Raw genomic sequence first — 18214 nt, 5'->3', positions numbered from 1 at the left:
AGGAGCCTGGTAGGCTACAGTCCATGGGGTTGCAAAGAGTCAGACATGACTTTTCACTTTCACTTTCATTCTTATGAATACATATTATTTTTACATTATAAGGATTACAAAATGAACATTGACATTTTATTTTCTTAAAATATTCTTGAAAAATCAAAATTAACACTCCAGGATTAAAGAAAATACCATATGAAAACAAATAATGTTATTATATACATTCAATAATTGGGAAAAGCTTAGCTCTTTCCACTTTTAAAATAACATCTTTGGTTCTTAAGGCTTCTGTCTGCTCAAATGCTATGATAATGCCCCTTACTGTTTTGAAGGCATATATATTTGGTGTGCTCATTTTATACAAAAGGATATTGAGCTTCGGTTTTACTATGTGATTTCATTTAGAATACACAGGGCCTGGTCAATATTGACGAGAAAAGAGTAAAACGCTTTACTTCTGAGTCAGTATTCTTACTAACATACCACCTCTCCATAATGTAGTTATATGCAAACTGTGATATCTTCTGCACGTTAACAATTTTGATGCCCCCATAAAATCTTGAGTTACAATTAGCCTCTTCATGCTTTCTAGAGATTTTGATAAATAAACATGTTGGTTTGGAAAAGTGTAGACTTCAAAGATTTGGTACTATATAGCAAAGTGACATCTAATGCAATAAGAAAGCTTTGATGAATAAGAAAAAAAGAAATTTTTGGCTGCTCTTGGAATAAATCTGAAAGTATCATATTTCTGGAAGAAGTCATTTTGGGCAGAACACACATTTCAATAAATGTAATGGACCTCATTTGACAACCTTGTAAATTTTCTGTGTGTGGATATTTTCCTTTCTGTTAGGAGGGAAATTTTGTAATTGCAGAAGAAAATTTGAAACCATGCTATTTTGAGTAATATGTTGAGTAGGTTCACTGGAAATAAAAGTAATATTAACAAGGATACCACTTCCTAAAGTGATAGAATTAGCAAAGTATCCATCTACCAAACATTTAGGGAAGAACTGACACTGATTATTCCGAAACTTTGACAAAAATAGATGGGGAGGAAATAATTTCAAACTCATTTTACAAGGTCAACATTGTCCAGATACCAAAACCAAACAAGAGTGCTATAATAAAAGAACATTACAGGTGAATATCCTTAATGAACATAAATGCAGATATCAAAATATTAGCAAACCAAATTCAGCAGTACATTTGAAAAAAATCATACACTGCTCTAACGGGATTTATCCAGGGATGAAAGTATGGCTTTATACTTGCATCAATGTGATGCACAACATTAATAAAATGGAGGGTAAAAATAATATGGTTGGGACTTCCCGGATGGTTCAGTGGTTAAGAAGCTGTCCTGCAATGCAGGGGAGTCAGGTTTGCTCTCCAGTCCAGGAACTAAGATCCCACATGCCACTGGTGAATAAGCCCATGGGGCAAGGAAAGACCCCACATGATGCAATGAGGATCTCACGTGCTCTAACTGAGATCAGGTGCAGCCAAACAAGTGAACAAATATTTTTTAAAGTAATATGGTTATCTCAATAGATGTTGGAAAAACTTTTGAAAATTTTCAACTTTCATTCATGATTAAAAAAAAAAAATCCTCTATAGCCTAAGGATCTCTGCTCAATATTCTGTAACACTCTAAATGAGAAAAGAATTTGAAAAAGAATAGCTACAAGTATATGTAGCTATATACTATACACATTCACGTATATGTGGTTATATTATATTTACTATTGTTTTCCTCTATTTCTTTCCACTGATCACTGAGGAAGGCTTTCTTATCTCTCCTTGCTGTTCTTTGGAAATCTGCTTTCAGGTGGCTATATCTTTCCTTTCCTCATTTGCCTTTCACTTCACTTCTTTTCTTAGCTATTTGTAAGGCCTCCTCAGACAACCATTTTGGCTTTTCGCATTTCTTTTTCTTGGGGAAGGTTTTGATCACTGCCTCCTGAAGAGCCTCTTGATGAAGGTGAAAGTGAAGAGTGAAAAACTGACTTAACGCTCAACATTCAAGTAAAGATCATGACGTTTGGTCCCATCACTTCATGGCAAACAGGGGAAAACAATGGAAACAGTGACAGACTTGATTTTTGCGGGCTCCAAAATCACTACAGATGGTGATTGCAGCCATGAAATTAAAATGCACCTGCTCCTTGGAAGAAAAGCTTTGGCAAATCTAAAAGTATATATTTATATTTAAAAGCAGAGACATCACTTTGCCGAAAAAGTTCTGTCTGGTTAAAGCTATGATTTTTCCAGTACTCATGTCTGGATGTGAGAGTTGGACTATAAAGAAGGCTGGGGGTCAAAGAATCAATACTTTTGAACTGTGGTGTTGGAGAATACTCTTGAGAGTCCCTTGGACTGCAAGCAGATCCAACCAGTCCATCCTAAAGGAAATCAGTCCTGAATATTCCTTGGTTGGACTGATGCTGAAGCTGAAGCTCCAATACTTTGGCCACCTGATGTGAAGAACTGACTCATTAGAGAGACCCTGATGCTGCAAAAGATTGAGAAGGGGACAACAGACAATGAGATGGTTAAATGGCATCACCAACACAATGGACATGAGTTTGAACAAGCTCTGGAAGATGTTGAAGGACAAGGAAGCCTGGTGTGCTGTAGTCCATGGGGCCTCAAAAAGTTGGACATGACTGAGTGACTGATCAACAAGTATACATATAACAATCACTTTTCTTACCTCTGAAACTAACACATTTTAAATAAACTATACTCCATTATATCATTACTATAGAGGGAACATACCTCAATATAATAAAATCCTTACATGGAAAGTCCACAGATATTATATAAGTAGTAAAATCTGAAAGCATTTTCTCTAAGGAAAGAATGCTACCTCTCACCATTTGTATTTAACATAGTACTGAAAGTCCTAGCTAGAGCAGTAGGCATGAAAAATAAATAAATAAATAAAAGGCATCAAAAACAGAAGGAAAAAGTAAAATTTTCTTCATTTGCAGATAACTTTATAGCATATATAAAAACTCTAAAGATTGGACCAAAAATCTGTTAGAACTAATCAACAAAGTTAGTAAAGTTGGAGGATGAAAAGTCCATGTGGAAAATAAGTTGCATGCTTATACACTACAAGCTATCAGGAAAAGAAATTAAGGAAATGATATTTGTATTTTCATAAAATAAGACAACATCTAGGAGTAAATTTAACCAAAAAAGGATAAGGATTTGTACATTGCAAACTTTAAGACACTGATAAGCAAAACTGAAGACACAAATGGAAGAATATTCCTTGCTTATGGACAGGAAGAATCAATATTGTTAAAATGTTTAGGTTACCCAAAGCAATCTGTAGATTCAACACAATCCCTATTAAAATAGCAATGAAAATTTACAGAAAAATAGACAAAGGAATCCTAAAAGTTTTATGAAACTGTAAAAGACCTCAAGGAGCCAAAGCAATCTTAAGAAAGAACAAAGCTAGAGGCATCACAGTTCCTGACTTCACAGTGTATTACAAAGCTGTAGTAATGAAAATAGTATCTAATTGGCATAAAAAGAGATATATTAATTAATAGAATATACTAGATGGCCAGACATTAATTCATGCATACATAGTAGACCCTTGAACAACACCAGTTTTGACTATGTGAGTCCACTTACACATAGTTCTTTTCAGTAAACACATACTCCAGTAATACAATAATCTAAGTTTGGCTGAATCCACAAATGCATAACTGTAGATATGGAGGGTTGAATTTAAAGGTCTAAGTAGAATTTTGAATGCTGGGGGTGGGGATGGTGTCAGCTTCCCAACTCCCACATTGCTTAAAGGTAAACTGTATATATACACACACACACACACACAATAATAGCATATAGCCATACAAAGAAGGAAATCATGACATTTGTGACATAACAGATGGACTTTGAGGTCATTAGAAAGAAAAGTGAAAGTGAGGTCGCTCAGTCATGTCTGACTCTTTGTGACCCCATGGATTCTAGCCTCAAAGGCTCCTCCATCCACAGGATTCTCCAGGAAAGAGTAACACCAAAGAAGAGTTAACACCAATCCTTCTTAAGTTGCTCCAAAAATGTAATGTAGACAGAATACTACCAAACTGGTTTTAAGAAGACATAGCCACACTTGTACCTAAACCAGACAAAGAGGTCACAATGATGGAAAGCTATAGTCCATGTGGTCTCAAAAAGTTGGACACAACTTAGCAACTAAACAGCAAAAACAACAGGCATATATCTCTGATGCACAAATGTGCAAATTTCTCAGTGAAATACTAGCAAAGTAAATTCAGCAATACATCAAAAAAAAAATTTACACCAAGCTCAGGTGAGGCTTATCTCAGAAATAAGAATGGATTTAAGACATGCACATCAACCAATGTGATACACTACACTAAAACAATGAAATATAAAAACCACATAATTATCTCATCAGATGCAGACAAAAACATTTGACAAAGTTCAACATCCATTTATGATAATAAAAATGAGAAAAATAAAATAGATAAGAATGAAAATTGTCTCAACACGACTAAGACCAACTATGAAGTTGTTTTTCTGTCACTAAATCATGTACAACTCTTTGCGACCCCATGAACTGCAGCTCGCCAGCCTTCACTGTCCTTAACTATGTCCCAGAGCTTGCTCAAACTCATGTCTGTTGAGCCAGTGATGCCATCCAACCATTTTATCCTCTGTAGCTCCCTTCTCCTCTTGCCCTCAAACTTCCCCAGAGTCAGGGTTTTTCTTTTTTCCAATAAGCAGGGTTTTCATAGCACGTGGCTAAAGTATTGGAGTTTCAGCTTCAGCATTAGTCTTTTAAGTTTGTATTCAGGGTCAATTTCCTTTAGAATTGACTGATTTGATCCCCTTACAGTCCAAGGGACTCTCAAGAGTCTTCTCTAACACCACAGTTCAAAAGCATCAATTCTTCAAGGCTCAGCTTTCCTTATGGTCCAACTCTCACATGACCACTGGAAAAGCCATAGATGTGACTCTATGGACATTTGTTGGCAAAGTAATGTCTCTTAATATGCTGTCTAGGTTGGTCATAGCTACTCTTCCAAGGAGCAAGAGTCTTAATTTCATGGCTACAATCACATCCACATTGATTTTGCAGTGCATGAAAATGAAATCTGACATTGTTTCAAATTTCCCCTGCCTATTTGCCAAGAAATGATAGGAAGGGATGACACAATCTTTGTTTTTTGAATGCTGAGTTTTAAACCAGCTTTTTCACTTTTCTCTTTCACCTCCATTGAGAGCCTATTTAGTTCCTCTTCACTTTCTGCTAAAAAGTGGTATCATCTCCATATCTGAGGTTGTTGATATTTCTCCTGACAATCTTGATTCCAGCTTGTGAGTCATCCAGCCCAGCATTTCATATGATGTCCTCTGCATATAGGTTAAATAAGCTGGGGCACAATATACAGCCTTCATGTACCCCTTTCCCAATTTTGAACCAATCTGCTATTCCATGTCCAGCTCTAAATGTTGTTTCTTGTCCTCTGTAAAGGCTTCTCAGGAGGTAGGTAATGTGGTCTGGTGTTCCCATCTCTTTAAGAATATCCCACAGTCTGTTGTGATCCACACAATTAAAGGTTTTACTATAGTTAGTGCAGCAGAAGTAGATGTTTTTTGGGATTGTCTTGCTTTTTCTATGATCCAGTGTATGTTGGAAATTCGATTTCTGGTTCCTCTGGATTTTCTAAATCCAGCTTGTACATCTGGAAATTCTTGGTTCACATACTACTGAAGCCTAGCTTGAAGAATTTTGGGCATAACTTTGTTAGCATGTGAAGTGAATGCCATTGTATGTTAATTTGAACATTCTTTGGCATTGCCTTTCTTTGGGATTGCAATGAAAGCTGAAATTTTTCAGTCCTGTGGCCACTGCTGACTTTTCCAAATTTGTTTCCATAATGAGAATAGTATTTTAACAGCAATATCTTTTAGAATTTGAAATAGCTCAGCTGGAATTTCATCATCTCCACTAAATTTGCTCATAGTAATACTTCTGAAGGCCCACTTGATTTCACACTCCAGTATATCTGGCTCCAGGTGAGTGACCACACCATGATGGTTATCTGGGTCATTAAGAGCTTTTTTGTACAGTTCTCAGGTGTACAACCTAGTCAACAAAATAGTCCAAAATGCAGTACTTGATGGTAATTTCAAGAATGAAAGAACTTAGTTTGTTTCCAAGGCAAACCATTCAACATCACAGTAATCCAAGTCTATGCCACAACCACCAGTGCTGAAGAAGTCAAAGTTGAACAATTCTATGAAAACCTGCAAGACCTCCTAGAACTACACAAATAAAATATGTTCTTTTCATCATAAGGGACTGCAATGCAAAAGTAGGAAGTCAAGAGATACCTGGAGTAACAGGCAGGTTGGCCTTGGAGTACAAAATGAAGCAGGCCAAAAGTTAACAGAGTTTTGCCCAGAGAACACACTGGTCATAGCAAACACCCCGTTCCAGCAACACAAGAGATGATACTACACATGGACATCACCAAGTGGTCAATACAAAATAGATTTATTATATTTTTTGCAGTGGAAGATGGCGAAGCTCTATACAGTCAGCAAAAACAAGAGTGGAAGCTGACTCTGTCTCAGATCATGAACTCCTTATTGTCAAATTCAGACTTAAATTGAAGAAAGTAGGGAAAACCACTAGACCATTCAGGTATGAGCTAAATCAAACCCCTTATAGTTATTCAGTAGAAGTGGCAAATGGAAAGAAGGGATTAGATCTGATAGACAGAGTGCCTGAAGAACTATGGGCAGAGGTTCATGACATTGTACAGGAGGTGATGACTATCAAAAACATCCCCAAGAGAAAGAAATGCAAAAAGGCAAAATGACTGTCTGAGGAGGCCTTACAGATCGCTGAGAAAAGAAGAGAAGCGAACTGGCAAAGGAGAAAGGGAAAGATATACCCAACTAGACGCAGAGCTCCAGAGAATAGCAAGGAGAGATACAAAGTCTTCTTAAGGCAATGTGAAGAAATAGAGAAAAGCAATAACATGGGAAAGACTAGAGATCTCTTCAAGAAAATTGGAGATACTGAGGGAACATTTCACACAAAGAAAGTGCAATAAAGGACAAAGGCTATGAAGAGCCCACAGTTAAAATCATAATTAATAAGGAAATCTGATAGCTTTCTTTATAAGATACAGTGCAAGGCAAGGATATCCATTCTCTTCACTTCGTCAAACATAGTATTGAAATTACTAGCAAGAGCAATCAGAAAATAAAAAGATATAAACGGTACCAAATTGGAAGAAGAAATTTATCTCCTCAGAGGACACCATCTCGTGTGTATAAAGCCCTGAATATACCACAAACAAACAAAGTTAGAACTGATGAATGCATATTTACATCAAAGGGCATTCCTGGTGGCTCAGATGGTAAATAATCTGCCTGTGACGTGGGAGATCCAGGTTTGACCTCTGGTTTGGGAAGATCTCCTGGAGAAAGGAATAGTTATCTATTCCAGTATTCTTGCCTGGAGAATTCCACGGAGAGAAGACCCTGGCAGTTTACAATCCACAGGGTTGCAGAGTCCGACATGACTGAGTGAGTAATTGCATTGCATTTACATCAAAAACAATCAATAATAAGTTTTTCAATTTATAAAGTATTAAAATGAAGAAAAGGCTTAGAAATAAATTTAACCAAGGTGGTAAAAGACCTTAACTGGAAACCATGAAAAACTGATGAAAGCAATAGGAGATGCAAATAGTCAGGAAGATGGATTGCCCATGTCCATGGGCTGGAAGAAGTAATACTGTTAAACTATCTATACTACCTAAAGTGATAAACAGATTGATCATTTCTCTATCAAAACTTACAATGACATCTTTTAAAAAGTGGAACAAACAATCCCAAAGTTTATATGAAACCACAAGGGAGCTCTAATAACGAAGTTATCTAGGGAAAGAAGAATGGAGACAGATATTATACATCTCAAGTCTCAATTTCAAATTACATTACAAAATAATAGCAATCAAAATAGTTTGCTACTGACATAAAAGCAAATATGTAAACTAGTGAAACAAAATAGGAAGCCCAGAAGTAAACTAAAGCATATACAGTCTCTTAATTTTCAACAATAGTGGTAAGAACACGCAACGGGAAAAGGATAGAATCTCAATTTCACAAAGACAGGTCTCCTAGTTTCCTTGTTGTTTTTTTTTTTTTTTTTTTCTTTCCCACAAGTTCTTCCCTCCATTTCCATATTTTGTAGCAAGTAAGTAGTATATGTTTTCTTATAATGATAATCACAAAATTGAAGGTTTTCAGAAGTGGCCCTTCTTTTCATTATAAGTAAGATAATAATGTTTAAATTCTTTATTTGATATGAAAGGATATTGACCATCTGGCCTCTTACTATATCTCTCTAGCACTCACAACATCTATTTTTTAGAATGATCAATTTTTAAGTCAAACTGAAAAACCTGAGTTGTCAGAAATTGTCTGTAATTACATACTCCTTTGCCTGTTAGTTCACATCTGCTCTATCTTAAAATCACCTTTTGCAGTCCACCATCTTTTGTCACAGTGAACTCCTATTTGTATGTCAAGCCTCAGTCCATACGCTATGTATTTTGGAATTCTTTCCTTTCCTTCTCAGGCAAACCTATGTTTCCCCTACTTTGCATTCTACGTAGTAGGACTAGGTGAGATACCATTTCATGGTTGAATTCTCAACACATAAACAAATTATATTTTCAAAAATATTTTGTAAACTGATGATAAAAATTTAAAATTATTATCTTATGTCTAAAGTAATATGTTATTTATTTTGTCACATCTTAGAATTAGGAATCATGTAAAATTTAACATGAATTTATAATGACCTTAATCTGACCCAAATGTTTATATCATCTGATATGTCCAATATTGTATTTTCTCATACATATTATTTCTGGTTGTTGTAGAAAGAAAAATTACATTTTTACTTTAAATATAAGTTTTAGGAATGACAAAGTAAATTCTAATAATACTTGTCATGATTCAGTGAAAATGTAAATATAAAAAATACTAAGAAAAAATATTTAATTAGGAAAATGCAATCAGTCTTCATGTACCAAAAATAATTAGCACAGCAGGCTGCTGTTCAGTTGTTGATTAAAATTATATATAAATATATTTATAATAATTATTTTTGCTACTGTGCTACATTGTGCAATAAAATGAGAGGGGATATTTTTGAGTTTTAAAGACTCCTTTGTGCAATAAGGGCTAAAACCTAGCATTCAAAGATGTCTAGTTAGTGCAAATCAATGAGTGGAAAAGCAGAACAAATTTCTTGGCTTATTGAATAACTTTTCAGTGAAGTAAATGTCAAATATAAACATTTTTGGATAAATATGACATCTTAACAGTAGCTGCTCTCAACTTGGCACAAAACTACCTAGAAAAATAGAGAAATCATAAAATTAATAAAAATAGGTATAATGGATAAAGCTTCTAGATTTTAAAAGGAGTTAGCAGAAATAGAGTGTCCATTAACTGAAAAATTATTTGTACTACATTAAAATGTCAGAGCACAGTTAAATGTGTTTTACACTATGAAAAAATTTGTGAAAAGTAATAGCAAATTTGTCTGTACACTTCTGAATCTCTGACCTCTACTTGAGAACAATCATTTATAAAAACTAAAGATATCTATATGCACAAATTTTCCATGTGAGCCATACTTTAGATGTTGCCAAAGTATGTTTTTCAAATGTCTTTCTATATTAATACAGAACTACTATTAGAAAGAAGACAGAGTTTTGGGAGGAGAAAGAATGGAGACATTCTATATATATTGGGAAATATAATAAGAATAAATGAAACTTTGGATTCTCAATTGAAAGTGGAAAAAATAAATTATACCAGCAGTGTTTCCTGGGTACCAGAAGAATGAGAGGATAAAGGGAACTGGAAAGGATAAACGCATGTGAAGCTTAGAGATCAGCTGAGAAACTTAAAAATTGAAACGAAACATTTCATATCACAATGGCCCAAGCCCAGTGCACACAGTTACAAATATGTTTACACTCAAAAACATGTTGTATCAAAGAAAAAAGTGAGTTAATGAATTTTGCTTTGTTGAAAATAATTACATGAACAATTTATTTGAATATTTTATTTAGTTCTTACATATACACAAATGTACAAATTAGCTATTAATATTCCCTCTTAACAGTATCAGATATTAAATCTTTCTAAAGACAAGTGAGATTACTAAAATCACAATAAGTAGCATTTAATATCAAAATTATCTAAAAATTAATTCATCTGCTTATACTTTCCATCCAGTATGTTTTTAAAATATATTTTAAATATAAGACTTCCAAAATATTGACTAAGTATGCATGTCCATATTTCAAATTATTTAATTTATTTATATACATTAAGATGAGATTCGGCAGGTGCATGAGTAGTCAGAGTACAAATGTTAGATGTGCCACACTCTAGAGTTCAAAAGTCTTAAAGCAATACAAGAAACACGACCATAATAACTGCGACACTGGACATCCTCAAAGAGCAACCAAATGAAGAAAACAGATTGCTTCATGTAGGCAAAGGTCTGAGCACAAAACAATATCCATGTTATAAATATATTATTTATGCTATTTATGATATGATATTGTGATATTTACTAAATGCACAAGCCAAAGTGCTAACCTTAGAGTTGGGTAATCCAGTGGACACAAAGCTAACCATAGAGTCAGTACGATATCTCCAGTAACAAGGCACACATATTGACATTAGGAACTCCAGGCTGTGGTATACTGAGATAGGCATAATGCAATTATTTGTGGTTTTCCCATATGAAATGCACAGCTTTCTTATCCCTACCGTGGAAAAATAGACACAAATACAAGCTGAGGACTCTTTATAAATAACTTAGTGCTCCTGCCAAGTTTCAGGGTCACAGTAGACAAGGAAAGACTAGGAAAATGCTACGATCTGAAAAAGATTAAGGATAAATCATAACAAAACGCAATGTGAAATCCTTAGCAGATATCTGGACCAGAAAGATATTAGTAGGAAAAATAGCAAAGCTAGAATGGGTCATGTAATTTAGTCAATAATATTGTACTAATAGTACTTCTAGTTTTTGACAATTATATATTTACTTAAAAAACTCATCACTATTATGAGAAAATGATGAGAAATAGATGGAAACTAAGTTTGCTATTTATGCAACTTTGTAAAAAATTAGTTCAAAATTAAATGTTTTGGGAAAATTATATATTGTTTTCATGTGTACATTAATACATCTAAATTAGGCTATGATACCTGGAACCTGAAAGATTTTACTTTCCCTACATTTGCTTCTGTTCTGTATTTTCTGTTGATCCTAATTTAAATTCTAACTTCATCACAATTCATTACTTTCAGTACCTTTTCTCTGTATAAGGGAATGATTGCATTTATAAAATAACCACTTTAGAGTTATTTGTACATATCAACATTGCCCATTAAAATGCCACTTCTCTTTTAATGAAATAAATTATTAAAATATTAATGATATATTAAAAATATGCAAAAAGCTTCAGGAAATATTTTTTAAAAGATTTAATTTCCAAATAATCAACCAATTAAGTTAATAATCTCAATTGTGTCATTATAATCTGATTAGTTTTGACATGGAGCTCTGGGTATTTTGGAGATCTGAGAACTATACATAACATAATTTTCAATGAAAATGCCTAACTAAAATGTTTAATTTGTGATCATTTAAATTAGCTTTTTGTCTCTGTTAAAATATGCATGTTGAGTGTATCTTTTGAGAATTACAAGCATTGTTCTATTTTTATGTTTAAGTACATTTAAGCTTTAAATAAGTTCATTTTCTACAAACATACTTACAAGATAATTTTTCCTGATATGAATATTAAACTTACAAATACATGTGGTGAGTTCATGAATATGGTCAAACCATTATTAAATTGTATTTAGGTTTTTAAAAATATATGCTATTCATGTTTATGAACACCTTCGTGTAAACTGATGATATTACTAGTGAGAAAGTGTCTAGGAAAGAGACAGTATTGTATAAAATGCAAAACTATACAACTTTTGCAAGATACCATAGGAAAAATCTTAGATGACCTTGGGAATGATGATGACTTTTGATACAACATCAAAGGCATGATCCGTGAAAGAAATAATAGACTTCATCAACATTCAGACGTTCCGATCCCTGAAATACAATGTAGGAGGATGAGAAGACCAGCCACAGAGTAAGAGAAAATACTTGCAAAATATGCATCTGATACAGGACTGCTCCCTGAAACATACCAAAAAAAAAAAAAAAAAAAAAGGCTGGTGAAATTCAAGAATAAGAAAAGAGACTACCTTATTAAGAAACAGACCTCAGACCTTAACAGTCATCTCAGGAGACAAGCTGTGAAAATGAAAAATAAGCCAATGAATAGAAGTTTCGCATCATTCATCATAAGGGAAATGCACATTAAAAGAATAACCAGATGCCATTACACTGCTGTTAGGGCCCAAATCCCGATCACCGACAACATGGTGAGGATGGGTAGCAATGTGAACTCCCATTCACTGCTGGTGGGAACACAAAAATGGTACAAACAGGCTGGGAAACAGTTTTGCAGTTTCCCACAAAAGTAAACATCCTCTTACCACATGGTACCGCAATTGCTCTCCTTGATATTTATCCAGAGCATTTGAAAATTAAGGTCCACACAAAAACCTGCACAACAATTTTATAGCAGCTTTATTCATGTTTGCCAAAACTCAGAAGCAACCAAGATGTCCTTCATAGCTGAGGAGATCAGTGAGAGTGATACATCCCATCGGTTGAATATTAGTAGGTGCTGAAAAGAGAGAAGCTAGCAAGCCATGAGAAGTCATGGAGAGAACTTTAAATGCATATCACCAGGGGAAAGAAAAGTGAATCTGCAGATGCTGCATACTGTGGAATGCCGGCTCTACAACATTTTAGAAAAGTCACAGCAATAGAGACAGGAAATGATCAGTGCTCGCAAGGAACTGCTGGGGCTGGGGTTGGGGGGGAAAAGGGCTGGGCACAGGGGATTTGGGGGAAAGTTAAAATACTCTGCATGACACCGTAACAATTGAGGATATTAGTCATTATACATTTTTTCCAAATCCATAGAATGGACGATACCAAGAGGAAACTCTTATGTAAATTATGGACTTTGAGTGATTAGTATGTGTCAATACAAGGTCAACAATTGCCATTAATACACCACTCTGGGGGGATGTTGATAACTAGGGGACAATGCATGTGTGGGGGAAGGGAGTATACAGGAAACCTCTATTTTCCCGTGAAGCTAAAACTGCTCTACAATTTTTTCTTAAACAGATAGTCTTGTGTCTTGTTAAATGTAAATTTTCAGTTACATATTTAAATGTCTTTTAAGCATACATATAAAATAGCAAAGCCTTTTATAAAGGGTTGACATTTTTGAAATTTAATATTACACCCACATATTGATGTTTGCAAAGAAGCAAAAAAAGCAGAGACTACTAAAACCCTTCTCAGAATATCTGAAATGAGTTCACATATCATTCTGTTTAAGATTTGGGGATTTCAATTTACATTAGAAATTCAAGAACTCAGTGCATTAAAGATCACTTAATGCATTTTAATCACTACAGGATTAATCAGAATCAATAGGTTAGCAGTGATTAAGGCTTACTACTTATTGCAAGTGTTAAAGAGTCTGGTAGCAGTGAATCTTACCCTAAAATTTAAGATAATTAATCAGATGAATCAGAATACTGAGTGGGGGGAAATCTATGTTCCACAATTTTCCTTAGTAAAAGAACATAACCAAAACGCATCCTGAAAATGAAAGTGTTAGTCTCTCAGGGTGTCTGACTCTTTGAGACCCGTGGACTGTAACTCACCAAGTTCCTCTGTCCATGGAATTCTCCAGGCAAGAATACTCGAGTGGGTGGCCATTCCCTTCTCCAGGGATCTTCTTGACCCAGGGATTGAGCCTGGGTCTCCTGTATCACAGGATGGTTCTTTATCATCTGAGCCACAGGGAAGCCCTAAATGCACCTAAGTCAGTGCTTTACACAATGAATTCTGTATGGTGGATTTTAATATTATTAATAATATATTAATATTATAATACCACATTATAATATTAAATATAATAGACAATGTCATATTATAATATTATAATAGTGTGTATAATATATATTATATTATATATAATATTATAACATATTGATAATGTATTAATATATTAATATTTTAAATGCTTCTATTTATTTCAAATTTTGAAGAATAATAAAAGACTCACCACTGACTTTTTAAAGTCTCTAAATGTTAAACTACTTAGATTTTAATGATTTAAACTGTGGCTATTTCCATATTCTGCTATGCTGTGATCTCTGCTACATATCCTTTTCTTGCTTTATGAAACTTGCTTTTAAACAAAATGATCTCAGATTTTCCAATATCTGTTTTAGCTTGCCAAATTTTGGCTTTTTACTTAACTCATTTTAGGACAGCTTCCCAAACTGAATTTCTGTTCACAGAAAGAAGATAGAAGTTATGCTTATGGGACAAAGGAACTACCACATAAGTTATAAAGAAAATGAATTGTGTCAAAGTGTTTCCCCTTAACAATAATCCAGTATAATGCTGATTTTCTTCCTACACCTGAGATGAGTTTGGTTCAGAAACGTTGTCTTCTTGTATAAAAAGTAAAATCCAAACACACTAAAAAAGTTACTTCCTTCACTACTCCATTCAGCGCTCAGTTGTCAACAGCTCAAAGATGCTTAAAACAACCTCTTCGTTTTCCACCGAGGAAGTCCAGCATTTAATGGGACCACCATTAATAGAGGTCCGATCATTAGAACACATACAACGCATCTTGAAATATTTTTTTTGTTTCTTATTCCTTGGATTCCGATTGTGTGCTTGTCAATTGGTGACATTGTTTGAGCTGACAAATTCTTGTTAGAATTTAAAAATAAATCAGATCTGACTATGTCATTGCTCTTTTTATCTCGGGGCTAATCTCTTCAGTCCACGAGAAGTTAACCTTCTAAAAGACAGTATTTGTGTTCAAAGTTATTTTTTTTTTAAAGGACCTTTTAAAATATCTGCTTCTCATTGGCTAAATCACAGTGAGCATCCAAAAGACCATATTTTCATTTAGGGATGAAAACGACATTGAGAAGTGCCTAGGTAGTCTTGTACAAGATTTAACAGAAAATACAGGCGCGCTATATGAGAGAAGCAAAGATATTAACCTAATCCTAGATCGTGATTATGCAAACTGAAAGAACAGGATACCTGCCCTAACTCTCATTCTAGTAAAGATAATGGGGAAAGGAGACTGATTTCCACATAGAGAGTGTGAAGTAACTCTTCTAAGGAAGTTCAGCCGCTCAGTTGTGACTGACTCTTTGCTACCCCATGGGGAACAAATAATGTTTTAAAAATTCTAAGATTCATTTGCAATAGTTAATAGGGAGGAGTGCTAGTTTGTTTTCTGAAAATAGATTTAAAGAGAGGGAACTGAAATTATGGACCTTAGCAAAGGCTTCGTATCTTGTCAATAGAACACAAATATGATTATTCATCGTCATGTATTTAGAAAAATGACAGGCTGTGAGAAACTTCTTTCATGCTGGTGTGTCCTACAGAGTGGGAGAGAAGGATGAGCAGGGAAGGGCAGTTACGCAAGAGCAAATAGTAGTCGCACCACTGTCTCTATTACTAATAGTCTTCAATAAAATGACTGTGTATGAGACTGGACTCAATAAAGGCAAAGTAGTAATAGCAATTAACAGGAGAAATTCAATATAAGGAATTATTAAGCTACAATAAGAGAGTAACTATAAACATGTAAAGAGAAATCAAGAGGCTGCCCTAGAGCTGACAGAGACTCCCAAAGAAAATCAGACTTGAAAGGGAAGGCTTCTTCCCCAAAGCCGAGACTCATGCCCCACTTGAGAAGGTGTAGATCCAGATTCTTTACCACTGAGACACTGGGGAAGCCCACCCACAAGACTAATCAACCACATATTGTTTCAGGAGCCAGAATCTAGTTAATTACTGTGACAGAGGCTCTGAAATGCAATTCTGGAACTGAGAGGCAGTGATGGCATAACTGCACAGTCTCCTCTTTGGGTACTCAGTTTTCACATATATGTTCTACGTATCTGAACTCCCGTCTATAAACAAGATTCAAACATTTCTCTCCTGCAATCAACTAGCTGTTTATGCCTACCAGCTCAGACAGCATCAAGCTCAAGATGGGAAGCTGCATGATCACTTGATGGTTAAGGGTCAGGCTTTCCATACTTACCAAGGCCTGATACTAAACAGAAGTTTTATTTTTGGCAAAATAATAGTTATCTAAAGAAAAGGGCATAGATTTGTTTCAAAATTAAAGAGATCTGCACTATGACCCTCCTGTTGGTGCTTGCCAGACCGCAAATTGGTTGACTGTATATGGGTCGAAGTAATACTCTCAAAATTTTATGTCAACTCTAAAATTATGAGGCCCATTAAGCCTTTGCCTTGTTTTTACTCGCTAGATGGGACAAACTGAAGCAGCTTGTGTTTTGCTTTGCATACGTGCTCTCAGTTCGTGTCCAAATTTGCAACCCGTGGACTGTAGCCCGCCAGGCTCCTCTGTCCATTGAATTTTACAGGCAAGAATACTGCAGCATGTTGCCATTTCCTACGTCAGAGGGTTTTCCCAGCCCTGGGGTCCAGCCTGTGTCTCTGTGTCTCCTGCACTAACAGGCAGGTTCTTTATCTACCACAGGGCTTTCCTGGGGGCTCAGCTGGTAAAGAATCCGCCTGCAGTGTGGGAGACCTGGGTTCGATCCCTGGGTTGCAAGATCCCCTGGAGAAGGGAAAGGCTACCCACTCCAGTAATCAGGCCTGGAGAATTTCATGGACTGTATAGTCCATGAGGTCTCAAAGAGCTGGACACAACTTGAGCGACTTTCACTTTCACCTCCCGTGGGAAGCCCTTTTGTTTTGAGAGGGGTATTTAATTAATCCCCAGTATCACTAAGCCCTTAGAAGTTTCCCTGACACAGTGGCCCCTGAATTTTTCTGTTATTCATCTTCCATCTTGTAGTTTCCAAATTTCTCACTAAGGTCATATAGTTCATGCATTTCCAGCTCATCATGTCTAAATCATCTCAATGCCCTCATTATAGAGGACCAGTGCAATGCTTTGTTGATACCAAAATTACTAAGATCTTTGGGGACTATATTGTACTAGAAAGCAGAAGAATTTATGTTGTTTTAAGGCAACAATCTGGAGTCATATTGTGGCACTTGTGAGTTAAAGCACTTCAGGCTGTCTTTGCAAGTTGATTTGCAAAAAAAAAAAAATAGACATTAGCAAGGCAAATAGCTGGATACCAAGGACCAGGGATGCACTGGTTTCCTCCAGTAAAGAGACCGTGTCCAGGACAGAAGCTGCAATGCGAGTCATCACCCATAATGTTTTTGATGGTCTGCACTAATTTCCAAGATCCAGCTGACTTGAGCAGAGGTCAAACTGATGGGATAAATAAAATAGAGATAGATACTAACACACTTTTCCTTTTATGTCTTTGATGTGGACTTAATCTCTGTGATCTTACTCCTGGTTTACTTTCCTCAAACATGGAAGCTTTCCAGGGCTTTCACTTGGCTTGTAGAAGCCAATGTGAGGATTCTTCTGATTACAAAGTGTGTCTATTTCAATTACAGCTCCAGGAACTGGGGGGAAATATATAGTGAAACTATGGACCAGCTATGGATAGATACCGAGGTATGTATCATCAGGGCACCCTATATTTCTACTTAGTGAACCTCTGGGAATCTTGGGCCCTCAGGATTAGTGTTCATCCTGACCCAATGTCTCAAAGTCTTTGAAAGATATGGGCATTTAATTTCCCCCTATTCCATTGCTCTTGTACATGGCCAGAGTCCTTCATGGAAGACCCAGTGGAGACTTATTATGTGTACATAAGGCAGTGGCCCATTATTGGTGAGAAAGTAATAAAGAGTGAATTAGGAGCAAAGAGGCAATACCTGGCACAGCATGTGAAGAGAATATATAGAGCATTTCCAACTGAAAACCTAGACAGTTATGATGAAATGTGGCAAGTTTTATGTCAAAGACATTTAGTCTCTAAGGAGAATGAATGTCAAATAAAATAAATG

Source organism: Odocoileus virginianus, chromosome 15 (genome assembly GCF_023699985.2).
Source record: "Odocoileus virginianus isolate 20LAN1187 ecotype Illinois chromosome 15, Ovbor_1.2, whole genome shotgun sequence".
NCBI lineage: Eukaryota > Metazoa > Chordata > Mammalia > Artiodactyla > Cervidae > Odocoileus > Odocoileus virginianus.
This window is presented reverse-complemented; position numbering follows the sequence as displayed.